At 35.4% G+C, this 17,481-nt stretch overlaps 1 protein-coding gene across 1 annotated transcript in view; it reads right to left on the bottom strand.

Annotated features, from left to right (window-relative positions):
- CADM2 (cell adhesion molecule 2) overlaps positions 1–17,481 on the bottom strand; it is a 535,372-nt gene that overhangs the window by 393,819 nt on the left and 124,072 nt on the right. The window lies entirely within an intron of this gene.

The following is a 17,481-nucleotide window of genomic DNA, read 5'->3' as shown; positions in this document are numbered from 1 at the left end:
TTTTTTTGTTGAAACATCAAAACAAACTTTTCTTATTTCTGCAAGGTAAAAGGCCAGTTAGTTCGCAAATGTGAATTGGAGGGCCAGCTTTCTTTATGTTCCTGATAGCATAGGTATTTCTAAAGATGGTGATATTTCTTGCAAAGAATTGTGACATGTTTTCTGAATGCAGTGAAGATCAAATGTTAAAGCAAAATTTAGACAATTTTAAGAACTGAGTTTATATAAATATAATATGATACATAAATTTTGTACAATTATCTATTTTCTTGATATTTTACATTTGCAAAAAATTATCACAAATCCTCTTACAATATGGAAACAATATTTTGCATTTTCTTCCCATCAAAAAATGTTTGCACATAAGAAATTCAAGGATCCTGAATTGATTTATTTCATAAAAATGGCTTCAACTTTACAAGGTAAGTGCTAGTACTGGCAAATACTGAAGAACTAAAGGTAAATTTTGAAAATGCAGCTATACTTGTCTCATTTTAGATAAAAATTAAAAATTAATATCCTAAGCTTGCTGAAATTACTCCAAAATCTCCTCTTTCGTTCCTGTCAACACACTCCTGAGAGACTCATTGTTCTCCTTTGAGTGCGATTAATATAAGATTTGAAAGCAGTTGTGATGATACATTCTTTTCTACAAGAAGTACTATCATCAATACAAAGATATTAAGTACATTAACAAATAAGAGTAAAATTGTTACACTAAAAATGTTGATAATTGATATATATCTGATGTCCACTCAGAGTGTGCATAAAAGTGTTTAGTATTAGCACTAAAGTGGTGGTGGTTATGTGCTGTGGAGTCGGTTCTGACTCGTAGTGATCCTGTACAGGGTTTCCAAGGCTGTAAATCTTTATGTGAGGAGAAAGCTTCATCTTTCTCCCACAGAACAGCTGGTAGTTTCGAACTTCTGACCTTGCGGTTCACAGCCCAATTCATATCCACTATGCTACCAGAACTCCTTGCTAATTATTGCTTTCATAGCTTTTTGTTCAGTTGTAAATGTAGAACAACAAAAAAACTGCCATTTATAATTTATAACTGTATTTATAAGAATTTTCTGTTTCTCATAATGCATCAACAATCCATGAATACATAAAATTTTATAATTTTTTCTCTATTATGTTCATGCCGATTATAATTATTAAAAAATGTAGTTGTATGTCTGTAGAATCTAATTTACTTTTTCTAGTCATTCATTTTATCATATTTTACAAAAATATCACTTGTGCTTGATTTGGGGAAAAAACAAACAAACCAACAAATGTCTCTTGGCACAGATAATTTGAGAAGTATGGACTGAGTTCCACGAGCAAGACTAGTTTGTTTGACTTTGTCACTTCTATAGCTCCAAACCTGAAACTTGATTCTGAGAATGCTTGTTGACTAGAAGAAGGGATTAACTGCTTGCAAGTAGATAAAGCCATTTCTGATATGCACTCTGATGTGCACAATCTAACTCCCTTCTCAGGCAACAAAACCAGCATCCCTCCTTTCCACTTCCAGTAGGAAAACTGGATCATTTAAAGAAGGACAGTATGTTGGGAATGTTTTGCTTCATTTCCGGTTGTTGCTATTCTCCTTTTTTTTTTCTTCATTGATAGAAGTGAAATTGTTATTGTTGCTGTTGTTAAGTGCCATTGAGTCAGTTTCAACTCACAGTGACCCTGTATAGGGTTTTCAGTGTGGCTGATGGTTTTTAGCAGCTGTCTTTCGGTTAGTAGTCCAGTGCTTATCCTACATTACCACACCAGGGTTTGAGCTACTATAAAAGTAGTAGGAAGTGCATGATCCACTCTCCTAAGAAGCTGTAAGTTCAGCCTTGGAGACATTCATTGATGCCCACAGCATAGATGAGATTTTGTTTTTTGTCACGTCATAGCTTCCTGCTAGATCTTGCTTCTTAAGCAAAGCATTCATGTCTGCTTAAAGTCATCGATGGCAGACTTAGATTTTGTTTTGCCATGTATTTGTATTTATTTAATGTTGCAGCACTGGCTTTCCAAGAAAATTACAAGCTCATTAAAAAAAATAAATAAATAAAGAATCTTAGCCTGCTAGCATGTGGTTCGTCACAACCCACTGGGCTAAACTGAAATTAGTTATCAGGAAAAGCCAGTTGAAGGTATACTCAAATCCATAGTGCAGCTAGGATTCAAATGATATTCCCTTGGTTCCTAAGCCTATAATTTCAACCAAAGCATCACATCTATAAGGTCTGCAAAAGATAATCGAGTAGGAGTTTTAAGTTGCAAGGAAATAAAAGACCACTCAGTAACATTATCACAGGAAAACAGAGTTCCTGGTTCCAATAATACATACACATACACATAAACACATATAGTAAGATCATGATTCACCATTTCAGAAACAGCTCATTCATTCTTACTAGCAAAAATTGCAGGTGGGAGAAACAGCAGAAGAAAAGAATACATATGTTTGAAAACCTATTGACATTAAGTAGATGAATGTCATTATTAACCTATGTGTTCTAAATGTGGTACTGTAGGATCAATGCTAGACTGGTAACCACAAGGTAGGTGGTTCAAACTCACCAGTCAGTCCTTGGAAACTCTATACAGCATCACTATGAGTTAGAACTGATTCAGAGGCATACAACAACAACAACAATATATTATGACTTAGAATTGATGCACAGGGTTTAGTCTATTTTTGCTAGGATCTCTATAGAAGCAGTTTGTTTGGCCTTTCTTTCATGGCTGGGGTCAATTGCTAAACTTTAGGTTAGTGGTGGTAGTGGTAGTCAGGTGCCAGTGAGCCAGTCCTGACTCGTAGCTACCGTGCATAATAGATTCTGAGGCTACCAATTTTTACAGGAACGCAAAGCCTCACCTTTAGTTGAACACAAATCATTTGTGCCACTCAGAGATAATATGTTTGAAGGAGTTTTGAAAACTGAACAAAATGTACTCTTAGATTCCCATTACTACTATTCTTTCTAAACTACTATAATTCTTTCTAAAATATAAAATGACTAGTCTCGTATAAAAGTGAGTATTAGTGAACGCAGCATTTCCCTTCCCCCTTTTCCCTTTGCAATTTTGTCTAATGACTAGTCTCATATAAATAGGTACACAACCAGGAGACTTAATTTTTACAAACACCCACACTTTGGTACTAAAATAACGCTGCCTCCTACATTTCATCAGAGGCACAAAATGCTCATTTATTGCTGTTTCCAAGGATCTGTCAGTACGACCTGCTGGGACTAATGAAATAATAAATTAAGGCACATGGAATATATATGCTAGTTTTTTAACATTTCACACTAACACTATATAAACCAATACATTAAAATATTCATTGTGGAAAAGATATTTCTCCATTGTGTTATTTTATACGAATAACAGAGAGATATTATCTGAGCATGGGGGAAGAACAATAGTATTTATACACCTCAAAAATATCAAATATTAAAAAGACAAAAACAGGAGAGTAAAATGACAATGCCATCATATTTATTAACATTTTAACCCACAAAAGATTCATAATAGGCCCCTTCTCTAATAATGTTGTTTACAATATGAATCATTGTGTATTTTAGTTTTTCTTTTCTTTTTTGTGTGTGCTTAGATTAATATTTCTATGTTTTCTTGTAAAGAAAAGCATTCCTTTTTAAAACTAAATAGTGACTGTACTTGTTACAGGTATCCAAATAATATTTGAAATAGAGACTTTGTATTCATTTTGTGCTTAATGTTAAAATTGTTTTAATAAATAATTTATTGTTTCTAGAATGAAAAATAAACTGCAAAGATACTACACATTGAGTCTATTCTATGGACGTTAATCCAAATTGAAGATGTGACATAAAATGCACTGATTACCTGGCTTGGTAGCTCACTACTTCTGGGTATAAATCACAACCTATTCAGGCACAGGGGACACTGTACCAATTCCTATCTCTGTCTGGGTATTTAATTCAATTGATTGTAAGTTTTGGAGTAGAATAACATTTATAGCAGTGTCTGAAGGTCAACTTTTAATCAACCGCATGCTCAAAAAATTAGCATCTCTTCCACATTGTTGATCTATAGAGGTGGGGGTCTCATCTCAAATCTGCTGTAAATTATTAAGGCAAAACATAGCATGGGAAACTACTGAAGATTTAAACCGCAAAATGTTAAACATTATGTATTATCTGGCGCTGTGGGTTAATGTGCTATTTGAACTGCAAGGTTGGTGGTTCAAGCTCACCAGCCACTCCTTGGAAACCCTATACAGGGTCACTTTGGGTTGGAACAGACTCAACGGCATTTAACAACAACAATAACATGTATTATCTTGAGTCCTGGTGTTGTGCTCATAGGATAAGCTCTGGATTGCTAACTACAAGGTGAGTGGTTCAAATCCAAGAGCTGATCATCAGAAACCCTATACAGAGTCACTATAAGTCCGAACTGATAAAAAAGATTCTATTGGTAGAAATCCAAATGATGTGCTTACAAATAGAATTAAATGTATCCTATATATATATTGGTAGAAATCTAAATGGCGACCATGTATATGGTTTTCAAGGAGTGGCTTGTGAGCTTGAACAGCCAACCTTGTGGTTCAAATCAACTTTGCAGCCCAGCGCATTAACCCACAGTGCCACGTTAAATATCATTATGATTTTCTTACAACTGTTAACTGCCATAGAGTTGGTTCCAACTCATATCAACCCTGTGTAGGGTTTCTAAGGCTTTAAATCTTAGAGGGAGAAGTCTAATACTTATTGTATGGAAGCATGGTGCTCCCTGATTAGAAGAAGAATAGTCAAAATGAAGACCACTTCAGTAAGTCTTCAGAAAACGGAATCACGTGCAGTATCTATACCTCTCTTTTTTAACTAATGGTACATAATTGTGAATTTACATGAGTCAACATGTCACATGTAACTTGGCTATTGCAATGGGCTCAAACACACTGAGGATTATAAGGATGGTAGAAGGCCAGGTAATATTTATTTCTGATGTTATAGGTTTGCTATTAATGAGATCCAACTCAGTGACAACAAACAACCACATGTAGAATGCTATAGAAGAAGCACTGGACTGCTAACCTCAAAGCCGGCTGTCTAAATACTCCTGCCACCCTTCGGAAACCACATACAGTGTACCTATGAGTAGGAAACGACTCACAGCACTTAACAACAGCAACAACATTTATTCATCTACCTTTTCTAAACATAAATGCTATGTATAATCAAATGTTTCATTCATTTTGATTTTTCTAATATCTAGCATTATTCCTAGAATATAGCAATAAACAAAAAACAAAAAACAAAACAAAACAAAAAATCCACTGACACTGAGTAGATTCTAACTCACAGTGACCCTATGTAGGGTTCCTGAGGCTATCAATCTTTATGGGAGCAGAAAGCCTCATCTTTCTCCTATAGAGAAAGTGCCTGGTGGGTTTGAACTGCTGAACTTGTGTAGCGTTCTTCAGTAAACTATAACGTTTTGATTGTGCCATTTATTTTTCCTTGGAAATCTGGTTGTTTTTCATTTATTTGCTTGGGTATTTATGGATACATATGAAATCATTGTGTTAAAGTAAGGTTGAAAATCAATTAAGGTGTTAAGGAGATCTGTCATTACAAAGGTAACTTTGGAATCAAGATAATATATGAAGTGATCATTTTCATTAAACCTAATTTTATTGCTGTTGAGTCAATTCCAACTCATAGTGACCCTATAGGACAGAATAGAATTGCTCCATAGGATTTCCAAGGCTGTAATCTTTACTGTACAGGAGCACTATGAATCAGAATGGACTCCACAGCACATAACCACCACCATCACCAATCTTTACTCAAAAGAGACAGTTACATTTTCTCCCACAGAGTGGCTTGTGGGTATAAGCCACCGTCTTCTAGTTAGTAGTGGAGCACTTACCAACTGAACCATTAGGGCTCCTGGTAATTTACACAGGACAGGTTAAAAACAAAAACAATAATAAAAGTCCTTATCAGAAATCCATCATGCCAAGTAAATTGGATTTATCATAAGACAACTAAGATCATCATCAAGATGTTCAAAACTGTTTTTTCATCAAGAAATGACACTAACTACAGGACAGGGATGTTGTGAATCTACAGAAATGGACACAAGTTAATAGTTAATTAACACTTATATGTTGTTGTTAAATGCCTTTGAGTTGATTCCGACTCATAGGGACCCTGTATAGGGTTTCCAAGGAGCAGTTGGTACGTTTGAATGGTTGACCTTACAGTTCGCAGTTTTGTGCTGGTCCTACAGTACCACACTAGGACTCCAACACTTACGTGTTGTTGTTAAGTGCCATTGAGTCACTTCTGACTCAGAGGAACCCTGTAAAGGGTTTCCAAGGAGTGACTGGTGAGTTTGAACTGCCAACCTAGTGGTTCAAACTGAACTTGCAGTCTAGTGCTTTATCCCACAACACCACACTATGTAATTGTATGTTTTTATCATTAACCACATGTCTTTATTATGCACTTACATAAGACAGCAACACTTTGGAAAGAAAACAAAAGGACCTATTAGCCACTTTAATAACTGTTTTGAAGTCCTGGTGTGGCACTGTAGGATAATCAGCAGACCTCAAGGTCAGTTTGAAGGTCAATACTTCAAACCACCAGTGCTCCCTGGAAACCCTATACAACAAGGTCATTATGAATTGGAACCAATTTAAGGCACTTAACAACAATACCTCTTTCACTGAGCTGATCTTAATATTTTAAAAAATTGTCAAATTAAGTGAAACCATTGTATGGATAGGCACAGTCAAATACCATTGGTTAGTATGTAGCCAGGAGAACCATTTGTGGTTCTAATAATGTTACTTCTCTTTATCATTCCTTGTTCTAAGACACTTTATTTATGTTCTTCTTCCTGCTAGTATTAATGTACAATTAGCAGGAGCAGATTGGGCCAATTAACCCTGGTTAGTTTTGGCTATGCCTTAATAGAATTTTACTTTCATTCCTTTACAGGATATTTTCTCAGGACTATTGAAAAATAATTGAAAATACTGCAAAGAGAAATATAATAAGTAATACTCCTACGTTTTTATATCTAAACAAATACTAGCACACAGAAATGCGTCTGTTGAATGTGTACACAATGTACTCCTGGAGATGTTTGTCCAAAGTATTTCTATTTTTATTTTGTCAGTAATAGGAAGGAATTGAAGTGTTCTTTCCTGAGCATTAAGTGATCAGATTGTACTACTTCAATTGTTTTTCTCCATACCTGCAGAGAAACAGACGCAATGATCTAATTGATTTTTTGTTTTTTTTTCCTATTGCCAAATACCACACAACATTCATCTCATACTTCAAATGACCTCACTCCCTACTTTCTCTGTCTTCTTATACTCATTCTATTTCAAACACTTACCAACTATTTTTAACACATGTAGTAAGATTCGTGTAAGAAAAAACAACAGAGCCCCTCTAACACACGTTGGCTTGCAAACATTCCTAATGATTTTTTTTTTTTTTTTCCTTATTTGAATTTCTGTAGCTTAAGTGTTGTGGAAAAGGACTGTATACATAACCTATGCAGAAGAGAAATGGAACTCTACTCAAATTTCTACTTTGTAGGTTAATTATTCCTAGAACTTTATGTATATAAAAAGCAGAGAGTTTTCAAAAGGGTGGTTTTAGTTCAGCCACCAAACCATCTGATATAGTGGTTTATTGATTAATTGCTTTTAGTATTATGCTAGCTGGTTTTAGAGGCAAGATTTAAAGTCAGATCTTACTCCCAGTATCTTAGGCCCTATCAATTCCATTAAGGTCATGTAATTTACTCTTAGTAAAATTTCACTTAGTAATATTTGTTGAATGTTTTTTATTATATCCTAGAGCGTTAGCACAAGATCTAACTAAGGACTGCTAACCACAAGATCAGTGGTTCAAACCCACCAGCCATTCCTTTTAAACTTGGTTGGAAAGACACATATTTTACTAGTCAAGGCCAGAATTGGATTCCATGCAGAGTAAATTGGCATCTAAAATTGCACTTTCTAAATTTCAATCTCTAGTCAGAGATAAAAGAGCTCTCGTAGCGTAGTGGATACAAATCAGGCTGCAAACCTCGAGGTCAGCAGTTCTAAACTACCAGCTGTTCTGTGAGAGAAAGATGAGGCTGTCTGCTCCCGTAAAGATTTACAGCTTCAGAAACCCTGTGCAGGGTCGCTATGAGTAGGAACGGACTCCGCGGCACACCACCACCACGGATATTGAACACGTGAAATGAGGCTACTATGAGTGAGAAGTTACTTTTTTTAAAAGAAAGAATATTTATTTTTAATTACTTTAAGTGTGAAAATCCTCATGTGCCTGATGACTACCAAATTGGTCACCCCAGATATAAAACAGTTCTACTAACTGTTCTATTGGCTGACTAAACTATAAACCTCTCTTATGTATGCGTATTTTCAGTAGTTCAAAAGAACTGTAGCTTTTAAACCAAATAATATTTAATCGATGTCAATTACAGAGCCAGTGCCTAGACTGTACTTCAAGTGAACTGGTGCCCAGAATAATTTGGGGATGTTCTAATTAAAACTATTGGAGAGGCTGTACCTAGATTCCAATCCTTCTACCACTACTCATTAGCTGAGTGCTTATAGATAGACTTGTTTCCTTCAGTGTTTGATCCCCATTCTCTCCCTTTGTAAATGGGGAAAACACTCCTCATATTAAACATGCTAAAAAGTAGCACTGATTTGCTGAGTTTATTTACTACCCTCCTCTCTAGTTTGCCTGGCTGAAAATTATGACAGTATTATTTTCACTTTGGTTAAGTTCATCCATGGGACACATATGTCCTTTGTGAAGAGATTTCATTTAACTTCCCTGACAGAGACAACTAAGAGAAGTGGCTTAATTTAATTTTTCTGTAACCAATCATCAGCTCTCCACTTATGACTTGCTTTCTTCAGCTAGTTATTCCAAATAAACAAATAAAGATTTTCCGGTTCTAATAAGATAAATAAATAGTTATCCTGAAACTAGCTCATCCTCACAGTCAAAAACCACTAGAGACCTAAGTCTCCAAATTGCATACAAGGCTACCCAAAATGTCTCTTGGAGTTCAGTTTTCAGCAGCAATGTCAGTGAACATCACTTGTTCTATTCATCTGTGCAAATTTCCTTCTTTTCTTCTTCTTTCCTCCTATCTCTGTCTCTGTCTCTCTTTGTCTCAACTAAATAATCTATCTTGGTACCAAAATCAAACTATAGGAATACAAAAATCATGCAAGAAGTGACTTTATCCCAGAGTTTCTCAATTTCAACTGAATTTAAAAATTATTCAAGATGCAATTCAAACATTCTGATCAACATACCCTTGAAGGAGTCTGTTTGGAAAGCTCCTTAGGTGCTTTTCTATATAGCAAGGTTAAGAAGCATTGGTCAAATTATCAGAGACAGAAATGAGAGGACCCAGTAAGACCTTCAACATTGACAAACACCACCAGGAGATATCGTAGACAGTGACCCAAAAAATACAACCATTTTCGTTTACTCTTCTGAGCAGATACTATGTGCACAACGAATATGGTTACTCTAATCACTCTAACTCGTGCATATCTCCTGTACTTATGCTTTGGAATAACTCAATGTAATCTTTACTCAAGATAAACCTAAGGATTGGACACAGGTAGTTATGAAAGAGCAAACAAAAAAGGCAGTAGGGGGAACATTGTGATATGGAATCTTTAAAAATTCGTTTCCTTTTTAAACACATGCATTTAATGCACAGTCTAGGGATTCTTTCCACCAAGACATCACACAGATACTGAAGACTATACTTCTGTGGAAATATGTTGCCATGTATAAGACCTATTGCTGTCAAATCAATTCCAACTCATGACACACCCTATGTTACACAGTAGATATGAGCTCATTGTGGCTTTTTGGGGCTGTAATACTTTATGGAGACAGATCACTAGGACTTTCTCAGTGCCATTGGATGAACTCAAGTCTTAACATTTCTGTTAATATTACTATTAAGTTGCATCAGTCCTTTCTGACTCATAGCCACCCTGTATAGTGTTTCCAAGGATTGACTGATGAGTTTGAACCACCAACCTTGTGGTTAGCAGTCTAGTGGTTATCAGGCGCCACACTCTGACTCTATTAATAGTCTCATAAAAACTGTTTCACTACCTAGCAACCTTGCTATTAATGACAGGATTTCTTTATATTTTACATTATGCTGCTGCCACTTACAATTAGAACTACAGTTTGTTGTTGTTGTTAGATGCCATAATGTCAGTATCCACTTTCATAGTGACCCTGTTCACAACAGAATGAATCAACCTCACAATTGTTGCTACACTTGAGTCTATTGCTGCTGCCACTGTACAAATCCATCTCATTGGAGGTCTTCCTCCTTTTCTTTGGCATTACTAAGCATGATGTACTTTTCCAGGGACTGCTCCCTCCTGTTAATATGTCCAAAGTATGAGAGACAAAGTCAGGCCATCCAGGCTTTCTAGGAACATTCTGATTGTACTTTGTCCAAAATAGATTGGTTTGTTCTTTTGGCAATCCATGGTGCTTTTCATAGTCTTCTCAAATGCATCAATTCTTATGCATAGCTCAAATGCATTAATTCTTCTTAGATCTTCCTTATCCACTGTCCAACTTTCACATCCATATGAGGTTATTGAACATATCATGGCTTATATCAGGTATACCTTAGGCTTCAACTGACACCTTTGCTCTTGAACACTTTAAAAAGTTGTTTTGCAGCAGATTTTTCTAATGCAATACATCATTTGATTTTAGTCTGTTGCTTCCATTAGTGTTGATGATTGATATGAACAAAACGAAGTTTTTGACCACTTTAACTTTTTCTCCATTTACTTTGATACTATTTATTGGTTCAGTGGTGAGGATTTTTGTTTTCTTTACAGATAAAAGGCTGTAGTCTTTTATCTTCATCAGTAAGTATTTGATGTCCTCTTCATTTTTAGCAAGCAAGGTTTTACCATCTGCATGTCACAGATTGTTAAGGAGTTTTCCTGTAATCATGATGCCATATTATTTTACATGTAATCCAACTTCTCAGATTATGTGCTCAGCATAGAGATGGAATACGTATGGTGAAAGAATACTGTTTTGTCACACATCTTTCCTAACTTTATATTTTTCAGTTCCCTTGTTCTGTTCAAACAACAGACTGTATGTACAGGTTCCTCATAAGCAAAATTAAATGATCCAGAGTACTCATTTTTTGCAATGCTGTCCATAGCTTGTCATAATCCACATTATAGAAAGCCTTTGCATATTCAATAACGCACAGGTAAACATCTTTCTGGTATTCTCTGCTTTCAGCCAAGATCCAACTGACATCAGCAATGGCATCCTTGTTCCTGTCCTCATCTGAATCTGGCCTGAACCTCTGTGAGTTCTCTGTCAATGTACTGTTGCAGCCATTTTTGATATATATTTAGCAAAAATTTTACTTGTATGTGATATTAATGATATTGCCAGAATGTTTTTGTTCAGCTCTTTTACCTCCTCTTTTCTTTGATTTGCTTTAGCATATCTACACTGGAAAACAAGTTTCAGTCTCTTCTGACATCCATTTTGGTAATTTTCTTCATTCTTTCCTTCCTAATGACCTTTTGCTTTCTTCCTATATGACAGTTTTGATGTCATTCCACAACTCTTCTGGGCTTTGGTCTTTTGTGTCTGATGCATCAAATCTTTTCTCCAGATGATCTCTAAATTCAGGTGGGATATGTTCAAGGTCATATTTTGACTCTTATGGGATTATTTTAATTTTCTTCAGCTACACCTGAACTTGTATATGAACAGTTGATAGTCTGTTCCATAGTCTGCCCTCATCTTGTTTTGGCTGATTATATGGAACTTTTCTACCATCTCATCTGTTGATATAGTCAATCTGATTTCTATGTATTACATCTGGTGAGGTCCATGTGTATAGTCATCTATCTTTTATGTTGTTTAAAAAGGTATTTGCAAAGAAGTCATTGATCTTGCAAAATTCTATTGTTTCTATCACCAGGGCCATATTTTCCAACTACTGATCCTTTCTCTTTGTTTAAAATCTTTGCATTCTAATCTCCTGTTATTGTCAATATATTTTGAGTGCATATTTGATCAGTTTCAGGCTGAAGAATCTGGTAGAATTCTCCAATTTTATCATTGCTGGTTTTAGAGATAGGTGTGTAAATGTGGATAATACTTGTATTAACTGCTCTTCCTTTTAGGTGCATGGGTATTATCCTATTACAGACAGCATTGTACTTCATAACAGATATTGAAATGTTCTTTTTGATGATGATTGCCATGACATTCCTCTTCAATCTGTCATTCCCAGCATAGTAAAGCAAACTATGTAATTATCAGATTCAAAATCACCAATACCAGTAAATTTCAGCTCATTAATATGTAGAATATCAATTGTTATGCATTCCAGTTCATTATTGACAATTTCCAATTTTCCTAGATTCATATTTTGTACATTCCATATTCTGATTATTAAAGGATGCTTACAGCTGTTTCTCCTTATTTTGAGTTGTGACCCATCAACCGATGAAGGTCCTGAAGGCTTTTTCCATTCGTGTCATCACAGTCAACTTTACTTTGAAGAGGCAGCTCTTCCCCAGTTATATACTGTGTACCTTCCAAACTGAGGGGCTCATCTTCCGGTACTGTGTCTGACAGCATTCTTGTGCTGTTCATTATGTTTCTATATCCAACATTCAGATGCTATCTAACAGTGTTCCAGTCAGATTTGCTGTTCATAATGTTTCAGTGACTAAATATTCAGAAGTAGTCCATCTCGACTTCTTCCTAGTCTATATTAGTCTAGAAGTTCATCTGAATCCTGTCTACCATGGATGAACCTGCTGGTATTTAAAATATAGGTGGTATAACTTCCAGAATTGCAGTAAAATGCAAACCACCACAGTATAGCAAACTGACAGATAAGAACCACAACAGAGTTGTACAAATGTATTCTATAAAACAGAAACTAACAATACTATCTAGACCAAAGAAAGAGAAGGCTGTTGTTGTTGTTGTTGTTGTTGTTGTTGTTTTTTCCCCAGTGCAACGCTATACTATGATAGAAATTGGGAAAGGAAAATTAAAAAAAGCAAGTACATATTTCAGTAATTCAACAATATAATCAGCTGTATTGGCATTTTTTGGTAGTGTAAACATGCAGGAATATAATTTATATATCATAAATCTAACATGATGATTTCTCAACCCATAATTTGTCATCAGTGAGGGGGTTTGCCTCATTTACAAGTTCTTGTGGATTTCTTATTACAGGATGCTCTGTTTTCTATAAACAAGATTCATTAGCTTGAAACATCTCGATTCAATTCTAGTTTTAAGTGTTTCAGAGACAATAACTTAGTGTGTAACTAAAAGACAGGCAAAGACATTAAATATAGGTTTTGTTATTGTGCCTGAAGATTAGACACACAAATATAGATGTCACTGTAAACATGACTACCAGACATTTTGTTAAAAACAGTATGAGTAGTTATATAGCAGAGGTCATTATAATGCACCTTCATAATGAAAGAATAAAAATAATGTTTTAATGTTATAAAGGTGTCCTGGTATTGCACTGAGGTTAATGCACTGGACTGCAAAGTTGATTTGAATTGCAAATTCAGTGATTCAAGCTCACCAGCTGCTCCTTGGAAACTTTATATTATATAGAATCACTATCATTTGGAACTGGCTTTACATCACTTAACAACAACAATATTATCAAAAGACATGGCTATGATGTGAGATACATTTTTCATTGATAGCACCATAAAGTTTGTAAAAGCACCGTAAAACTAGATTGTTTCTTTAAAAAACAGGGAAGGAAAAAGTATCTTAATTCATACATTTTAATATTAATTTAAGAACATATGCTAATCAAATACATAAATTAAATATTGCACATACATATTTGATTGTTTCATGTTGTTATTGTTAAGTGTTATCAGTTAATGTGTACTCATAGGAAGAGGAGGAAACACTGCCCAATCCTTAGCCAGCCTCAGAATCTTTACATTTGAATCCATTGCTGCTGCCACTGTATAAATTGTTGTTGTTAGTACCATTGAGAGTTGGTTCCAACCCTTAGTGACACTGTACAAAGTTCCTGAGGAGCGACTGGTGAGCTTGAGTCATTGACCTTGCAGTTCAAAGCAACCTTGCAGTCTAGCACATTAACCCGCAGTGCAGCGCATTAACCTGCACTGCCACACCAGGACTGTATCAATGAACACCCTTAAATGTGAACAATAAAATCTATTGTTCTTCAAAATACATTTTTTTACATTTTATTATTGGGCAAATAAGATGTTTCTCTAATAATAAGTCACTTTAAATTTGGATATCTGTGTTTTAAATATTGATTTACATATATTTATTATAAAATGAGCTCTGGTAGTATAGTGGTTATGAATCAGGCTGCGAACCTCAGGGTCAGCAGTTCGAAACTACCAGCTATTCCGCGGGAGAAAGATGAGGCTTTCTGCTCCCGTAAAGATTTAGAGCCTTGGAAACCCTGTACAGGGCCGCTATGAGTTAGAATCGATTCCACGGCACATAACAACAACAACAACAACAACAACAACAACAACAACATAATAGTTATAACAAAAGCAAAGATAAAGCATCACATCTCTATAATGACATTTTGCTTATGCATTCTGTTTATTTCCACTGCAGTAACAGAGTCATTCTTTGGGTAGACTTTCATTCCTTGTTAAGTAAGATAATAACCTGATTTTAAAACCTGAAAAAAATCTACAAATATAGTCTCCAAATATACAAATCCAATTATTTCCAGGAAGTTCATGGTAAATGCTGGCACTTTTTCTTCCAGAGACACACCATCTCTTTCTGAAGAGCACCAGTAAATTTAAGGACAAAATATAATGGTTATCCTGATGTAGCACTGTGGGTTAATGCGTTAGACCGCAAAGTCCGTTTGAACTGCAAGGTTGGTGGTTCAAACTCACCAATTGCTCCTTGGAAACCCTCTACAGGATCACTATGGGTCGAAACTGACTCAACAGCACTTAACAACAACAAAAATATTAGAATTATTAGAACTAGAACATGTTTGTTGTTGTTAAGTGCCGTCGAGTCGGTTCCGACCCATAGCGACCCTGTAAAGGGTTTTCGAGGGTGTAAATCTTTACGGGAGTAGAAAGCCTCATCTTTCTCCCGCGGAGCAGCTGGTAGTTTCGAACCGCTGACCTTAAGGTTCACAGCCCGATTCATAACCACTACGCTATCAGAGTAGTAGTAAAAGTATTGCTAGATAAAAGGAAGAAGTTTTCAAGTGTTATTTTCTTCCAATAAAAATTTCATTCCCGTTGAATAAATCTGCAACACAGACTTGAGTTACATTTGTTAACTTTTAAAGCAATTCATAAAATTTGCTTTTTACACTTGAATTATATCCTTTTGTGTAAAGGTTTAATGATTCACATTAGCTATTTCTTCGACATTTCTCATTGTAAACACTTTGTTCCATAAATTATGTGAAAAATATTCTACAATAGGGTAAAAAAAGGTTGTTGGTCAGAAACATTAAGTAATTAGTATCATTAACTAAAATAGGTCATAGGATCCAAATTATATCAATGTTGCTATAATGAGTGTTTAGCAGATGAACATTTAAAAAAGCATTTTGGAATTCTTTTAACATGTTTTAAAGTACAAAATCAACCAACAAAAAGCAAAGCTCAATAGCTAGAAGTCCTTGTTAAGCATGAGTGATTATACACCAAAGGCCCCAATCAAGACATAAATATAGAGTCACAATATTTGCTTTAAGTCTGGCCTCCGTCTCAATCATGCAATTTTATCAGCTCCCTCCCATATGTTTATATGAAAATGTGTCCTTTAGTGATATCTGCTCTAGTTGTCTATGAGACAACAGAATAAAACAGTGTAAATAAAAGCTCTTTATAAATAATAAAATACTACAGAAAGACAAGGGATTCCTAATCCTCTTCTAATTCATTTTTTTCCATAACACTTGTCCTCTACCGATGTATTCTTCAATGTATTTTGTTTGTATACTTATTTATTATTTGTCTTCTCTGCTAGAGTTTATGACTTGGTTCATTTGTCTATGTGTGCTTTACTGCCTGTTACAACCAAACCAAATCCCCTACTGTCAAGTTGAGTCATATTCATAAAGACCCTGAAGAATACATAATAATGGCACTTAATGACAACAACAAATGTGTGTGTGTATGTGTGTGTGTGTATTGCACTGGATCGCAAGCTCGGTTTGAACCACATGGTCAGCAGTTCAAGCTTACCAGCCACTCCTTAGAAACTCTATACTGGGTTGCTATGGTTCGGAACCGACTTAAAGGTACTTAACAACAACAGTAACAACATACATGGAGTCTTGGTGTGGTGCTGTGAGTTAATGCTGTAGATTGCAAAGTCAGTTTGAACTGCAAGATTGGTGGTTCAAGCTCACCTGCTGCTCCTCCGAAGCCCTATACAAAGTCGCTGTGGGTCGGAACTGACTCAAGGGCACTTAACAACAACAACAATAGCAGGGCAGAATAGAAGTCCCCACAGGATTTCCAAGAGTCCTGATGTGGCATGTAGGATAAGCACTGGACCTCAAGGTAGCTTTGAGCTGCAAGGTCAGTGCTTCAAACTCACCAGCCATCCTTGGAAACCCTTATACAAGGTTGCTATAAGTTGGAATTGACTTGATGGCACTTAACAACAACAACAACAAATCTTCATAGAAACAGACTGACACATCTTTTTCCGAAAGTGGCTGGTGGATTAGAAACACTGAACCATTGCACCACTAAGATTCCTTCTTGTTACAACAGAGCTCTCAAGTATTTGCTAAATGAATGCATACATATTTAATCAACTCTTCATTATATGTTAAAACGTTAAAAAGATACTAAAGATTGTCTTTACAATCTAGTATACAATAAAGAAGGAACTCTATAGCAGTGCACCAGTATAGTGAATTCATCTTTTAGGTGGGACGGGGAGATATATTAGACAGTATTTGGACCAATATTTTTATCATAAAAATTACATTTTATTATAAAAATATCTTATTGTTTTTAATTAGAAACCTAGGCATATCCTGCTGGATAGCTGATATACAAATAGATATTATATCAGGTATCATTTTAATTCATTTAAAGCAGCATCTTAATGTATTCATGATCATTCATTCATAGGCACACATTTTCCCACAAGGTATAAACACTTAGAAATACAGTGTGCATTTTTAGGATTTTTTTTGCTTGCGTTACATGATGTGAACTTATTTACTTCTCTAAAACAAGTCTAATAAAATATTATATATCATCCAACTATGTTGTCATTGTTAAGTACCATTGAGTTGGTTCTGACCCATAGCAACCCTGTATAGGGTTTCTGAGGAGCAGCTGGTGAGCTTGAAGCACCG

The sequence above is a fragment of the Chrysochloris asiatica genome, unplaced genomic scaffold (assembly GCF_000296735.1).
Source record: "Chrysochloris asiatica unplaced genomic scaffold, ChrAsi1.0 scaffold00068, whole genome shotgun sequence".
Lineage (NCBI taxonomy): Eukaryota > Metazoa > Chordata > Mammalia > Afrosoricida > Chrysochloridae > Chrysochloris > Chrysochloris asiatica.
The sequence above is the reverse complement of the archived record's forward strand: the minus strand, read 5'-3'. Positions and strand labels throughout refer to the sequence as shown.